Below are 15289 nucleotides of genomic sequence, written 5' to 3' on the forward strand. Positions count from 1 at the left end.
GTGGGGGGTGGGCAATTTTTTATTTTAATTTTTTTTATTATTTTAATTTTTTTTTATTATTTTTTATTATTTTTATTTATTTAATTTAATTATTATTATTGTATTATTTATTATTTAATTATTATAATTTTTTTATTATCCCTAATTATTTTTTTTTTCGTCCCCCCTCCCTGCTTGATACATGGCAGGGAGGGGGGCTCCTTCCCTGGTGGTCCAGCATTGGCAGTTCAGTGGGGGGGGGGAGAGGGGGCTGCAGAGAGCGTTACTTACCTGTCCTGCAGCTCCTGTCAGCTCTCTCCTCCTCCGCGCCGTCCGTGCAGCTCCCTCTGTCAGCTCCCAGTGTAAGTCAGATTTACACTGGGAGCTGACTGAGGTGCTGAACTGACGGCGCGGAGGAGGAGAGAGCTGACAGGAGCTGCAGGACAGGTAAGTAACGCTCTCTGCAGCCCCCTCTCCCCCAGTCTGTATTATGGCAATGCAAATTGCCATAATACAGACTCTGACTCGAGTATAAGCCGAGTTGGGGTTTTTTAGCACAAAAAATGTGCTAAAAAACTCGGCTTATACTCGAGTATATACGGTATATATATATATATATATATATACATATATATATATCATATAATATAAAAAATATATTATTTATATATATATATATATATATATATACACACACACACTTTCTATATATAAATATAAATGTAACTTTTATATTAATTTTACATAATCATTTGATTTTATTAAGGGACCTGCCTTACTACCCAAGCAGACAGTCCAGAGAATTTAATTGGCAAGCCCTATATTTAACCCGTAACTATCCAAAACACCATAAAACCTTTACATATGGGATATTGTTATACTTGGGAGACTTTGCTGAACACAAATATGAGTGTTTTAAAAAGTGCAACTTATCACGACGACGATATCACCAGTAAAAGTGCAGTTTTTGTTTTAAAAAAATTTCAAAAAAACTAATAAAAACGCTAACTTTGGCAACCGTTTGTGGCTACTACAAAAGACTGGACATACCCCATTTTGAATACCTTAGGTTGTCTACTTTTTCAAATGGTATTTCATGGTGGGGTTAATTTTCATTTCTGGGAGGCCATACGGTCTCAAAGGCAACATCGTCAATCTGGCAAATAGCAATTTACAAAAATAGAAATTGGCAAATCTTATGTTTGACCCTGTAACTTTCCAAATCACTATAAAACCTATACTTGAGGGGAACTGTTGTACTGTTTACACAAATATGAGCGTTTTAGAGCAGTACAATTTATTATACTGGTAATGTCATCAGTGAAATGGCAGTTTATGTGTAAAAAATGAAAAAAAAAACAAATATAAACGCTAATTTTGGCAAGGGTTTGTGACTACTTAGGTTCTGATATGAAGGAATATCAGTGCCTTTTGGATCTGGTGTCTCTTCTTGAATCCAATGACAATGTTTCCCCCCTACCCTATACAGATCTGCACTCAAAGAGCAAGTTCACTCCCAATTTTCGTGATTTTAAAAACATTGACATGTTTGTTGAATCCACCACTAACATGATTAAGAATCTCAATGTTGATACTATAATGGTTAAACCCAGGGAAAATCTCACAAAAAAAGAATGGAAAGCATTATACGAACTAAGGGAAAATGAACATACTATTATCAAACCAGCAGATAAGGGGGAAACATTGTCATTTTGAATAGACCCTATGTCTAAATTGCTGAAACTATACTGAACGATGAAAGTACGTATAGAATACTCACGTTTAACCCCGCACCTAAGTTTATGTCGGAGTATAAAATTCTATTGGACAGTGCCTTCGATCATGGTGTACTTACCAAGGACGAATACAACAGTATTTTCGTAAAAAATCCGGTGATTTCAACTTTTTACTGCCTTCCGAAAATCCACAAACAGTATGAGACATTGACAGCTAGACCAATTGTATCAGGTTCAAATAATTTCATATGCAAAGGGAGTGTATATGTGGACAAAATTCTACGGCCTCATGTAGAAAAGTTACCATCCTATTTAAAGGACACTAAGGATACTTTGAAGTGTCTAAGGTCCTTGAAAGTTCCTCAGGGAGCCATCTTCTGTAGTCTTGACGTTGAGGCATTGTATTCCTCTATACCCCATCAGTGGCATTGAACACGTAGGTTACTTTCTTGAAACAAGAGGCCCACAACATTCACGACACACTACCTTTGTTCTTGACCTATTACAATTTATACTTACTCACAACTTTTTTCTCTTTAACAATAGGTTCTACCACCAGGTGCAGGGTACAGCGATGGGGACGCCTTGTGCCCCATCATACGCTAACCTGCACTTGGGGTGGTGGGAGAACCATATTGTACATGCAGAACATCTGAAACATCTGAAACATTTCATTTCATTACATCTATTTATGGAAATGTTACATAGACGATATCCTTGTAATATGGACTGGCACAAAGGAACTCTTTACTGAATTCGTGGAAACTCTTAATGTGAATTATTTGAATTTACGTTTGACCATGGAGATAGGCACATCTTCACTTAACTTTCTCGACTGTACATTCACTATCACGGAAGGATTACAGATTAATACCACCCTATATCGTAAACCCACATCTACTAACAATATGTTAAGTTGGAAAAGTTACCATCCCACCTCACTCAGGAGAGGCATTCCAGTGGGATAGTACTTGAGACTGAGGAGAAATTGTTCCTCCTCTGAGGACTTTGTACAGAAGGCTGCCCTACTAAAAGCCAGATTCAAAGCCAGGGGGTACCCTAATAGGTGCCTCAAACAGGCTTATCAAAGAGCACTTCTGAGTGAACGTGAGACCCTCCTTGAGGATAAACCGAAATTGTGCCTCCCTAAAACAATCAGATGTGTGGCAAACTACGATGTAGGATGGGATATTGCAAAAAAGATTTTGGCAATATTTTGGCCACTACTTACTCAAGATCGCCACTTAAGAGATGTAATCCCCCCACGCGTCTCTATAACTGCTAAAAGAGGGAAAAATTTGAAAGACCTTTTGGTGCCGAGTCACTTTTCCAAACCCAATACGAACAAAAAGAGTTGGATTAATGTGCAAGGGACCTATCAATGTGGACGATGTGTAGCATGTCGCTACATAGATAGAGATTCAAAAGTTATAACCGATTCCTCTGGTACACTGAGGTTCCGAATCAAACTGTTTTTTAACTGTAATTCTACAGGGGTTGTCTACCTTCTTACCTGCAAATGCGGATTAAAATATGTAGGGAAAACAATACGTCCTTTAAAAAAACGCATAATGGAGCATATCCGTTCAGTTACATCTGAAAGAGACACTCCCATTGCTAGGCATGCTAGATTACATCATAGCGATTCACCAAGATGCTTTAAGTTTGTCGTTGTTAAAAAAGGTACAGATGGGCAAAAGGGGAGGCGACTTAGATCTAATCCTAAAAAGAAGAGAATGCTTATGGATTCACAAATTGGATACCCTTTTTCCAAATGGCCTAAATGAAGGCTTTACGTTTACCCCCTTTATTGAATCCTAGACCATATATTTATGAGTATGTATTTGTGTAACATGTTGCTACCTATATATATATTTTTAAATACTACATTTTAGTCATGACAACAATTCGTTACATTACGTGAGTTACATTTGTATTTATTGAGAGCTCTTTTACTCTCAATATGTTTCGAATTAACGGGCTGTGCCTGCTTATGATGTGCCCTCACGCACTTATACAGTGAGAGGTTGCCTATAGCAACGCAATAAACATTCATTTTGCATTATCGGCACTACGCCCATCTTCCTTTGATTGGCTCTCCGGTAGATGATGGACAGTAGGCACTCTCCAATCCAATCGGTAGGGGGCGTGTAACGGAAACGCCGCCTACCTACGATCAGGTTGGTCTTACATTTCAGTGTATGAGGTATAAAGACACGCTCAGGTAAGATTCCTCGTTGATAGCCTTTGAGAAAGGCTCTAGTTTAAGCGCTGAAACGCGTTAGGCATACTATGATTTTTTAATCACTTCACTTTTTATTTCCAGCACTTTATTTGGGGTGTTTATTTGTTTATTTGATGGGGAATTTCTAGCAGATTTCTTTATTTAGTCTAGGAAGGGTTTTAGCCTGTTCTAAGATCTCTTAGCGATATAGAGGATTAGCAGTGGTTAGCTTGCTGGCTAACAGATATTACAGGGCCATAGGGACTTTTCTCATTTATAGCTGTCTATTGGCATGTATTAGTATTTTGCTCATCCTTGAGCTAGATTTCTTATGGGACTTGAGGCTTTATACAATCATCCTATTCTTGTTTAGTGTAGATATCCCTTCAGGTCTTCATCTTAGTAAGACTATATATTAGGGAGCTCCAATTATAGGTGTTACAATTTTTGTAATCTTTACTCTAGTTGCCATATATGAGCAACTTGCCTTCTTTTCTCCCACTTATTCTGGCTTTCCCTTCCTAGTAATATGAGCTTTATATATCTTCCCCTATTTTTGGGATTATGGATGTGTGTGTTTTCTGTTTATTTATTATTTTTTGTTGATGTCTATGATGTTTAAATAAACTTGTGGTTTTTATCAGTATCAGTTCTCTCTGAGATATCCTATTTGTGTATCCTGGACATTCTGTCCTAGGGTTCCTTTTTTCTTTTGTCAGTTTATATATATAGGGTTACCCCCTACTATTGGATATTCTCAGGACACACTACACTGTCCCTGTTTTGCAGGATGTTTTTGTTTTTCTTTTTTTGTGACTACGTGGCTACCAAAAAAGAGTGGACATATCCCATTTTGAATACCATGGGTGGTCTACTTTAAATGATATTGATCGGCTTCAAAAATGTCCCAAATAGGACATGGGTGCATGATGACCAGCTGTGAAAATTCCAAGTTGGAAAACTGGAATGCGCACACTCCAAATAAGGTCTTCTAGCCCCCAGAGAACCCAACACACCTATACAAAGGTGGTATCACTGTACTCAGGAGATGTTGCTGAACACATATTGGGGTGTTCTTTGGCAGTAATCTCAGTACATGTGTTCTTAAATTGGTATGTGTGTCAAAAAAATCACCAATTATTATTTTTATTTTTTTATTTGGCATAGATTGGTGTTAAAATAGTTGAATGAAAAGAATCAAAATACCCCAAGTTTAATACCTAAGGTTGTCTTCTTATAAAAAATTATATACATGTAAAGGGTTATTCTGGGATTCCTGACAGATATCAGTGTTACAATGTAACTTGCGTTAATTTTTTTTTTTATTTTTTTTTTTAAATGGTTTGGTAATAGCAAAGTGCTACTTGTCCTTATTGCCCTATAACTTGAAAAAAAAAAAAGCTAAGAACATGTTAACATTGGGTATTTCTAAACTTAGCATGGGTGCTTTTTGGCGGTTGTATATGCGTAACAGATTTTGAGGGGTCAAAGTTAGAAAAGGTGTTTGTTTTTTTATTTCATCATATTTTATAATTTTATTTATAGTAAATTATATGATATGATGAAAATAATGGTGTCTTTTGAAAGACCATTTAATGGCGAGAAAAACGGTATATAATATGTGTGGGTACAGTAAATAAGTAAGAGGAAAATTACAGCTAAACACAAACATGCAGAAATTTAAAAACAGCCATGGTCATTAACGGTAAGAAAATTGAAAATCGGTCTGTCAGATAGGGGTTAAACTTAGGCTTACAATATCAATATCACAGCATGCTCATTTGAACTTAATTCAGGATGAAATTGTGATTGAACAATGGTGAAGTACTTTGAAAGTAAACAAATACATCCAAAGATGTATTATGAGATTACAACAACCTTTTTTTCAGAAGGCTTGGTTGATTGATGGCTGTTTCATTTCATGGCAGATAGATGCTAATATTAAGTAATGGTACTCAGTAGAAATGTCATCATACCATATAAGCAAACAACATTTAGTGAATGTCTGTAATATCTAAGCATCTTACAGATATGTAAATCATTCTGAATTTTTTTGTAATGTTTTATTATCTATATTGGTAACTAAAATGTTTGTTTTGTCATAACTAACTTTAAACAGGATTAATGGGATATGCTAAGCACCAAAACAACTTAGCTTAACCCCTTAAGGACATGACATGTGGGACATGTCATGATTCCCTTTTATTCCAGAAGTTTGGTCCTTAAGGGGTTAATGAAGCAGTTTTAGTGTATAGATCTTGCCCCTGCAGTCTCAATGCTCAATTCTCTGCTATTTAGGAGTTATCACTATTGCTTCTGTTTATGGATGCATGACCACACCTTCCCTTTCCTTGGATGTGCTCATACAGCTTGCCTGAAAAATGGTTTTATTTGCAATCTGATCTGACAGCACAGTGTGTTTACTTTAGAAGACTGTATCTTCTACTATGTTTATTGAACTTTATTCACACACAGGAGGCTCTTGCAGACTTTTAAAAGAGCAGAAAATTTGAACTTCAACATTGAACAAACTTTGCAATAAAGGAAGTTTAAGCATTAGATCTCTCTTTACAGGAAGTGCTTAGTTAGGCTGTGTAAATCACAAGCAGGAGAAGTGTGGCTATGGCTGCAAAGTGATTTATTTCCTATGTGGTAGAGAATTAAGCAGTGAGACTAAAGGGGTATGATCCATTCACCATAACCACTTCATTAAGCTAAAGTTTATTTTTGTGCTTATAATGTTCCTTACATACATAAGTAGAAGACAACACTGTATAATTTAGAAGCCACATGTACCCATTTTATAGTTGTTTGAAGGAAACAAGTGAGGGAAGGAACTGACAAATTCTTGTAGTCTTTTACAAAATGTTCAAACAATTTGTGGTTCCTGCCACTCGCCATATCCTTTGGATCCTGTATATCAAGCCCTCGGTTACTTTTTCACTTGATACAGCTATGCTTAGCATACATCACACCACTAAGGTGAATGGATTGGATTGTGAACAGAGCATGTCACCCTATGCCTATTTAATGTTGCTTTATATCCTTTAGTCTGTTATTATTATTATTATTTAAAGAGTGCCAACAAAGTCCGTAGCGCTGTACAATGGGTGGACTAACAGACACGTATTTGCAACCAGACAAGTTGGATGCACAGCAACAGAGGGATTGAGGGCCCTGCTCAATGAGCTTACATGCTAGAGGGAGTGAGGTATAGTGACACAAAATGTAAGGGTAGGGTAGAAAAATAGGTTGCTAGGATAGTATTCACTGATGGCTTAGTGTTTTTACAGGAGCGGAATCAGGGTGCGGGGAGAGAAAGCTGTTCACAGTGTAATTGATAGGCTGTCCTGAAGAAGTACATTTTCAGATTTTTTTTTAAATGGAGACTGGGTGAAAGTCTAACAGAGAGAGTTAGGCATAGGCGTGCACACGGGGTGTGCCGGATGGGCACACCCTAATTAAGTCTCCATGCTGCACTGCTGGCGATTTAGGTGGCCTTGCGGCCGTCTAAATCACCTGAGGGCAGACTAACACAGCAGGGGGCCTGGCAGCTTGCCAACAATGCCGCCGGGTGCGAGGCCCCTCCAGTCAGGCTGCCCTGACGGAGTGCACTATCACTGCCCCTCCACCCCACTACCCCCCCTGTCACTGCTCCTCCACCCCCCCTACCCCCGGTCACTGCTCATCCACCTCCCCTACCCCCTGTTACTGCTTTTCCACATCCTTCCTCCTGTCACTGCCCACCCACCCCCTGTCACTGCCCCTCCATCCCCCTACCCCTATCACTGCCCCTCCACCCCCCCTACCCCCTGTCACTGCCCCTCCACCCCCCTGTCCCCTGTCACTGCCCCTCCACCCCCCTACCCCTGTCACTGCCCCTCCACCCCTACCCCTGTCACTGCCCCTCCACCCCCTACCCCCTGTCACTGCCCCTCCACCCCGTCACTGCTCCTCCAACCCCTCTACCCCCCTCCCATGTCACTGCTCCTCCACCCCCCTGTCACTTCCCCTCCACCACCCACCCCCGTCACTGCCCCTCTACCCCCGTATCCCCTGTCACTGCTCCTCCACCCCATCTACCCCCTCCCATGTCACTGCTCGTCTACCCCCTGTCACTGCTGCTCCTCCACACCCCCAGTCACAGCCACTCCACCCCCCACCCTGTCACCTGCCCTCCACACACCCTGTCACTCCAACCCACACCTTGTCATCCCCACAGAAACACCCTGTCACATCCCCAGTGAAACACCCTGTCACATCCCCCCTCCACACACCCTGTCACCCCCATGCACACACACCCTGTCACAGGCCCCCTCCACAACCCTGTCACCAATAATGAAATTAAAAAGCTGCTCCCCTCTCAGACCCCTGTCCTAGCCTGCAAAGCTTCTCTCACACTACAACCCACCCCTCACAATCAGGGGCGTATTAGCCGCGAGGCAAACAAGGCATTTGCCTTGGGCGGCATTTTCCAGGGGGCGGCAAAAAAAGCCGCCCCCAAACGCCCAGGGCAAATGTCTTGTTAGCCTTGCGACTAACAGACATGCTGGATGGGCTGGCTGTTAGGCGCGGGCGTCACTAGCGAGGGAGCACTTTCCCCTGAGCTCTCTGCTCAGCTCCCTCGCGCGCCGCCTGCGGAGTGTGGCTGGGAGCCGGAATATGACGTCATATTCCGGCTCCGCCTCCCAGCCTCACTCTGCGGGCGGCGCGCGAGGGAGCTGAGCAGAGAGCTCAGGGGAAAGTGCTCCCTCGCTAGTGCCGCCCGCGCCTAACAGCCAGCCCAGCAGCCCGACCGACAGCCCCAGGAAGAGGGAGAACCCCCCCCCCAGCATTCCTAAAGGTAAGGAGGCTGGGGGGGTTGTTAAATAAATACAATAAAAAAGTGAGTGTTATGTGAGTGAGTGTGTTTGTCTGCTAGTGTGTGTGTCTCTTAGTGTGTGTGTCTGTCTCTTAGTGTCTGTCTCTTAGTGTGTGTGTCTGTCTGTTAGTCTGTCTCTTAGTGTCTGTCTCTTAGTGTTAGTATCTGTCTCTTAGTGTCTGTCTCTTAGTGTTAGTATCTGTCTCTTAGTGTCTGTCTCTTAGTGTTAGTGTTTGTCTCTTAGTGTTAGTGTCTGTCTCTTAGTGTTAGTGTCTGTCTCTTAGTGTTAGTGTCTGTCTCTTAGTGTTAGTGTCTGTCTCTTAGTGTCTGTCTCTTAGTGTTAGTATCTGTCTCTTAGACACTAACAGACAGACACTAACACTAAGAGACAGATACTAACACTAAGAGACAGACACTAAGAGACAGACACTAACACTAAGAGACAGACACTAACACTAAGAGACAGACACTAACACTAAGAGACAAACACTAACACTAAGAGACAGACACTAACAGGCGCACACTAACAGACGCACACTAACAGACGCACACTAACAGACGCACACTAACAGACACACACTAACAGACGCACACTAAGAGACAGATACTAAGAGACAGACACTAACAGGCGCACACTAACAGGCGCACACTAACAGGCGCACACTAACAGGCGCACACTAACAGGCGCACACTAACAGGCGCACACTAACAGGCGCACACTAACAGGCGCACACTAACAGGCGCACACTAACAGGCGCACACTAACAGGCGCACACTAACAGGCGCACACTAACAGGCGCACACTAACAGACGCACACTAACAGACGCACACTAACAGACACTAACACTAAGAGACAAACACTAACACTAAGAGACAGACACTAACACTAAGAGACAGACACTAACACTAAGAGACAAACACTAACACTAAGAGACAGACACTAACAGGCGCACACTAACAGGCGCACACTAACAGGCGCACACTAACAGGCGCACACTAACAGGCGCACACTAACAGGCGCACACTAACAGGCGCACACTAACAGACGCACACTAACAGACGCACACTAACAGACGCACACTAAGAGACAGATACTAAGAGACAGACACTAACAGGCGCACACTAACAGGCGCACACTAACAGGCGCACACTAACAGGCGCACACTAACAGGCGCACACTAACAGGCGCACACTAACAGGCGCACACTAACAGGCGCACACTAACAGGCGCACACTAACAGACGCACACTAACAGACGCACACTAACAGACGCACACTAACAGACGCACACTAACAGACACTGTCTCTTAGTGTGCGTCTGTTAGTGTGCGTCTGTTAGTGTGCGCCTGTTAGTGTGCGCCTGTTAGTGTGCGCCTGTTAGTGTGCGTCTGTTAGTGTGCGTCTGTTAGTGTGCGTCTGTTAGTGTGCGTCTGTTAGTGTGCGTCTGTTAGTGTGCGCCTGTTAGTGTGCGCCTGTTAGTGTGCGCCTGTTAGTGTCTGTCTCTTAGTATCTGTCTCTTAGTGTCTGTCTCTTAGTGTGCGTCTGTTAGTGTGCGTCTGTTAGTGTGCGCCTGTTAGTGTCTGTCTCTTAGTGTCTGTCTCTTAGTGTTAGTGTCTGTCTCTTAGTGTGCGTCTGTTAGTGTGCGTCTGTTAGTGTGCGTCTGTTAGTGTGCACCTGTTAGTGTGCGCCTGTTAGTGTGCGCCTGTTAGTGTGCGCCTGTTAGTGTCTGTCTCTTAGTATCTGTCTCTTAGTGTCTGTCTCTTAGTGTCTGTCTCTTAGTGTCTGTCTCTTAGTGTCTGTCTCTTAGTGTCTGTCTCTTAGTGTGCATCTCTTAGTGTGCGTCTCTTAGTGTGCGTCTCTTAGTGTGCGTCTGTTAGTGTGCGTCTCTTAGTGTGCGTCTGTTAGTGTGCGCCTGTTAGTGTGCGCCTGTTAGTGTCTGTCTCTTAGTGTCTGTCTCTTAGTATCTGTCTCTTAGTGTCTGTCTCTTAGTGTCTGTCTCTTAGTGTGCGTCTGTTAGTGTGCGTCTGTTAGTGTCTGCCTGTTAGTGTCTGTCTCTTAGTGTTAGTGTGTGTCTGTTACTGTCTGTCTCTTAGTGTCGGTCTCTTAGTGTTAGTGTGTGTCTGTTAGTGTGTGTCTGTAAGTGTGTGTCTCTTAGTGTGTGTCTCTTAGTGTGTGTCTGTTAGTGTCTGTCTCTTAGTGTCTGTCTTTTAGTGTGTGTCTCTTAGTGTGTGTCTGTCTGTCAGTGTGTGCCTGTCTGTTAGTGTGTGTCTGTTAGTGAGTGTGAGTGTGTTTGCCTGTTAGTGAATGAGTGTCTGTTAGTGAGTATGTGTTTGTCAGTGCATGTGTGTGTGTGTGTATGTATTTAGAATGCGGGGCAGGGTGGTAGGGTTGGGTTGGGGGGGATGGGGCGGGGGCGCCTGAGTTTTGTCCTGCCTAGGGCAGCACAAAACCAGGATACACCACTGCTCACAATCACACACACTGCACCCATCACAATTACACACACTGTACCCCACACATACTGCACCCCTCACAATTACACACACTGTACCCACACACACTGTACCCCTCACAATCAGACACACTGCACCCCTCACAATCACACACACTGTACCCTTAACAATTACACACACACTGTACCCCTTGCAATCACACACACTGCACCCCTTACACGCTGCACCCCTCACAAACACACACTGCACCTATGTATATTTGTATTTGTGTATATATATATATATATATATATATATTTGTGTGTGTGTATGTATATATACATATATGTGTGTGTGTGTATATATATATAAAAATACATATACACGCGGTGCACACCCTAATGCAATAGGCTGCTCCTGCCTATGGGGTTAGGGTGTTCCATAGGAATGGTGCATCCCTAGAGAAGTCTTTAAGGCGAGCATTAGAGGTGGGAGTACGGACAGAGGATAGAGACGTAGGTCTCCAGCAGAGCGTAGGGGCCTAGACTACCTATTTATCTATTAGTGAGGATAAGTAGGTTGGATCAGCTTTGTGTGGAGATTTGTAAGCAGTACCAGGATCTTAAATTGAGCCCTATATCCAACATGTAGCCAATGTAGGGACTGACAGAGGGGAGGCGTGGGAGGTGCGGGCGGACAGGAAGATGAGCCTCGCCGCCATATTCATTATAGACTATAACGGGGCAAGTTGGGAACACATAAGACCACTGAGAAGATGTTGACATACTTACCGGAAAATATTTACTTTTAAAAGTATACTTGTATCCCTGCTAAACCTAGTGATATTGAACTATTTAATAACGCATCCCCAGTGCTCTCGAATAATGCAGAAGTGTAATTTTCTGTATGTGGCAAGGAGGCAACGTTTTTGTCAAACTGCTCCCAAAATAATTTAACAAAAAACAATACAGAACTTCACCCAAAGATTTTTGCACCATAGTAGCTACACATAGCTGAACTCCACAACAAAGTATGTGTTGTTTTAATCCGCCTTTTCTGTACTTAGCAATAATTTGAAATCCCTTAAGGGTGTTTTCCCTTTCTTAAAAATGTATTGCGGATTGAAGTTTTATGGAGTGTTTTTTTATTTATTTATTTTTTATTTTGTTTTTCTTTTCCAAAGAGGCCTGAAAGTAGAACAGGCTTCAATATTAATGAGCTATTTGGCAATATGGCAAACAAAAGCTTCATTTAACACAAAACCGTTTTGGATGGGGATCAGCTTTGCATGGACTTGTGCCATTTACTGAGAAAGAATTATGTATAGTGAAAAGTAGTAAAGCTGTTTATGTGATGCATTTTGCAACAAAAAAAAAAACAATGTGATAACTTGTTTAGCTTTTTCTAAAGTCACAGACGTTCATAATATTGAGTGTCTGAGAAAAATATAGCCGGTCCACGCACAATGCATTTCTGATCGGTTCTGGTTCCGCACGGAACTTACAGAGCGCCAGTCTTTCGAAAAGCAGAAGCTCAGAGAGACTTCAATAGCTTGCCCTTCGGTTAGTCCCCACTCACCTTCTGTAAACATGCTAGGGATGTACTGGAGTGATTGTGTGACCTCTAAACAAGAACGTTTTTAATGCAGATACTACTGTAGCAATACAGCAATGTTACTTCATTTATAAGGATTCAGCTTCATTATACCACTATTAATCACAATAATGCTAGACGTCAGTTGGGTTTGAGGGCTAAGTTAGAGTGAGAATAGTATTAGGCATATGTTAGGTACATTTTAGATTTCTTTAGTGTTTGAAGTAGTTAGGATTTGGGAATTAGGGGGATATTTGCCACCAAGATGATTTGCGCTGTCATTCCCTGAATGATAGTGGTCAGATACATGTTATGGCAACTTAAAGGTAGGTGCACCTGAACCTTAAAGGGACACTATAGTTTGTATTCCTGACTCTACAGTCTTCCTTAAAGCCTCCTAACTAGCCTTAAACCTCTTTCCTGAGGTACACCAATGAGAATGTTGACCCCTTGGCCTGCTTGAGGCCGCAGTACTGTTGAAAGTAAGAAACCCACTGAACTTTAAAGGAACCTAAATTACTTTAGCTAAATAAAGCAGTCTTAGTGTATAGATCATTCCCCTGCAATTTCACTGCTCAATTCACTGTCATTTAGGAGTTAAATCACGTTGTTTCTGTTTATGCAGCCCTAGCCACACCTCCCCTGGCTATGATTGACAGAGCCTGGATGAAAAAAAAAACTGCTTTCACTTTCAAACAGATGTAATTTACCTTAAATAATTGTATCTCAATCTCTAGATTGAACTTTAATCATATACAGGATTCTCTTCCAGGGTCTAGCAAGCTATTAACATAGCACGGGATAAGAAAATCTTAATTAAACAGAACTTGCAATGAAGAAAGACTAAATAGGGCTCTCTTTACAGGAAGTGTTTATGGAAGGCTGTGCAAGTCACATGCAGGGAGGTGTGACTAAGGTTCATAAACAAAGGGATTTAACTCCTAAATGGCAGAGGATTGAGCAGTGAGGCTGCAGGGGCATGTTCTATACACCAAAACTGCTTCATTAAGATAAAGTTGTTCAGGTGACTATAGTGTCCATTTAAAAAGCAGGAATCAGAAAGAGCTGGTTAAAGTGGTACTAGGGACTCTGCAGTACTATTTTTGGAACAAATTAACCTTAGTCCAGGGGCACTGGAACAATGGTCAATGAAGCAGGGTGTCAAGAACATGGAGTGTGACGTCATGTGACGTCATGTAATCCAGTAACTGAGCATCTGACCATTAGAGTCTCAGAATATTAGATCCATGAGTGTTAAAGTACAACCCTACCTTGCATAAATTAGGTGCAATCTTCACAGTCTAGAAACTTTAGAATTTTGCTGGAAATACTGTCATCCTTTCCATTTGCAAGTCTTCTCTTTGTTTCCTCTACTATTGCCTCTTATGATTATACACATACAGGGTAAAATGAGAATTCAAAGTGATTTAAGTAAATTTGATATTCTCTTTGAATTCAATCTGAATTCTCGCTTTAGTGAATAACCCTGATGGACATGCACTCTCTTTCATAAGCATACATACCAGGGTTGGATTGGCCAGCAGGTTGAGTAAGCAGCTGCCTACATGTGGCCGTATACAAGAGAAGGGGGAGATACTTCCTAACTCACTCTTGTGTCCTGTGTCTTCCAAATCATGGAGCAAACCTCTGATAACTAGATTAAGCTTTACAGATTGATAAGCAGACTCTATCAGGATATTATTTGTGTCCCAGGGCACATTTGTAAAATAGAACAATCACATTGTACTTTTCCTGGTAAACAATTTTGAAATTAAATAAATATGCCTTGAACGTAGCACGCGCCCACCTAAATACAACCCCAAAATAAATTCCCAATTCCTACTTTTTCCCCCAATTGTAGGACAACTTGATTCCTGGTTGTTTAGTGTCTGGATGGAGAAGGCAGTGCATTTATGCTGGGCTTACATTTGTTTCACTGGTTCCATGTGCCCAGCGCATTTTATAATGGGATTCATGGCATGTTGTCATAACTCCATCTTTAAGGTGTACTCTGGCCTGCAACAACACATGCAATGTGCAATGTCCAACCTCCTGCCCCATTCACCCACTTTACCTCCAGGAGAATATAATTCAATGAATAACTCCAAAATATGTTGTGGGTAACAGGGCTCTTCTGCTTGCACCAGTCTAAGTGTGATTGTGCCTGGAAAGATGCATGAGTGTATGCTAGAAGCCAATACTGTGGGGATGCAAAATCATGACGGAGTTTCCTTAGGAGCAATGTCCAGATGCTTTCTGAAGTTGGCCAATCAGAGTGCATAGTGTGAAAGTTTCAGAATCAGTAGTTTGAATGTAGTTTATCACTAGAAAATTTATGGAAGTTATAAAATATCACTTATGTAACCAGATTTCTCAGCAAAGATTGTAAGTGGCTGCGTTCTGAGAACTGGAGTGGAGACAGGGATTATCACCGAAGAAGCAACAAAGATGGTTGTGAGCCAT

General features: G+C 41.8%; 1 protein-coding gene across 2 annotated transcripts in view; it reads left to right on the forward strand.

Moving 5' to 3' along the window:
• Window positions 1–15289, forward strand: part of TBC1D5 (TBC1 domain family member 5) — a 571110-nt gene that overhangs the window by 503956 nt on the left and 51865 nt on the right. The window lies entirely within an intron of this gene.

Source organism: Pelobates fuscus, chromosome 4 (assembly GCF_036172605.1).
Source record: "Pelobates fuscus isolate aPelFus1 chromosome 4, aPelFus1.pri, whole genome shotgun sequence".
Taxonomy (NCBI): domain Eukaryota; kingdom Metazoa; phylum Chordata; class Amphibia; order Anura; family Pelobatidae; genus Pelobates; species Pelobates fuscus.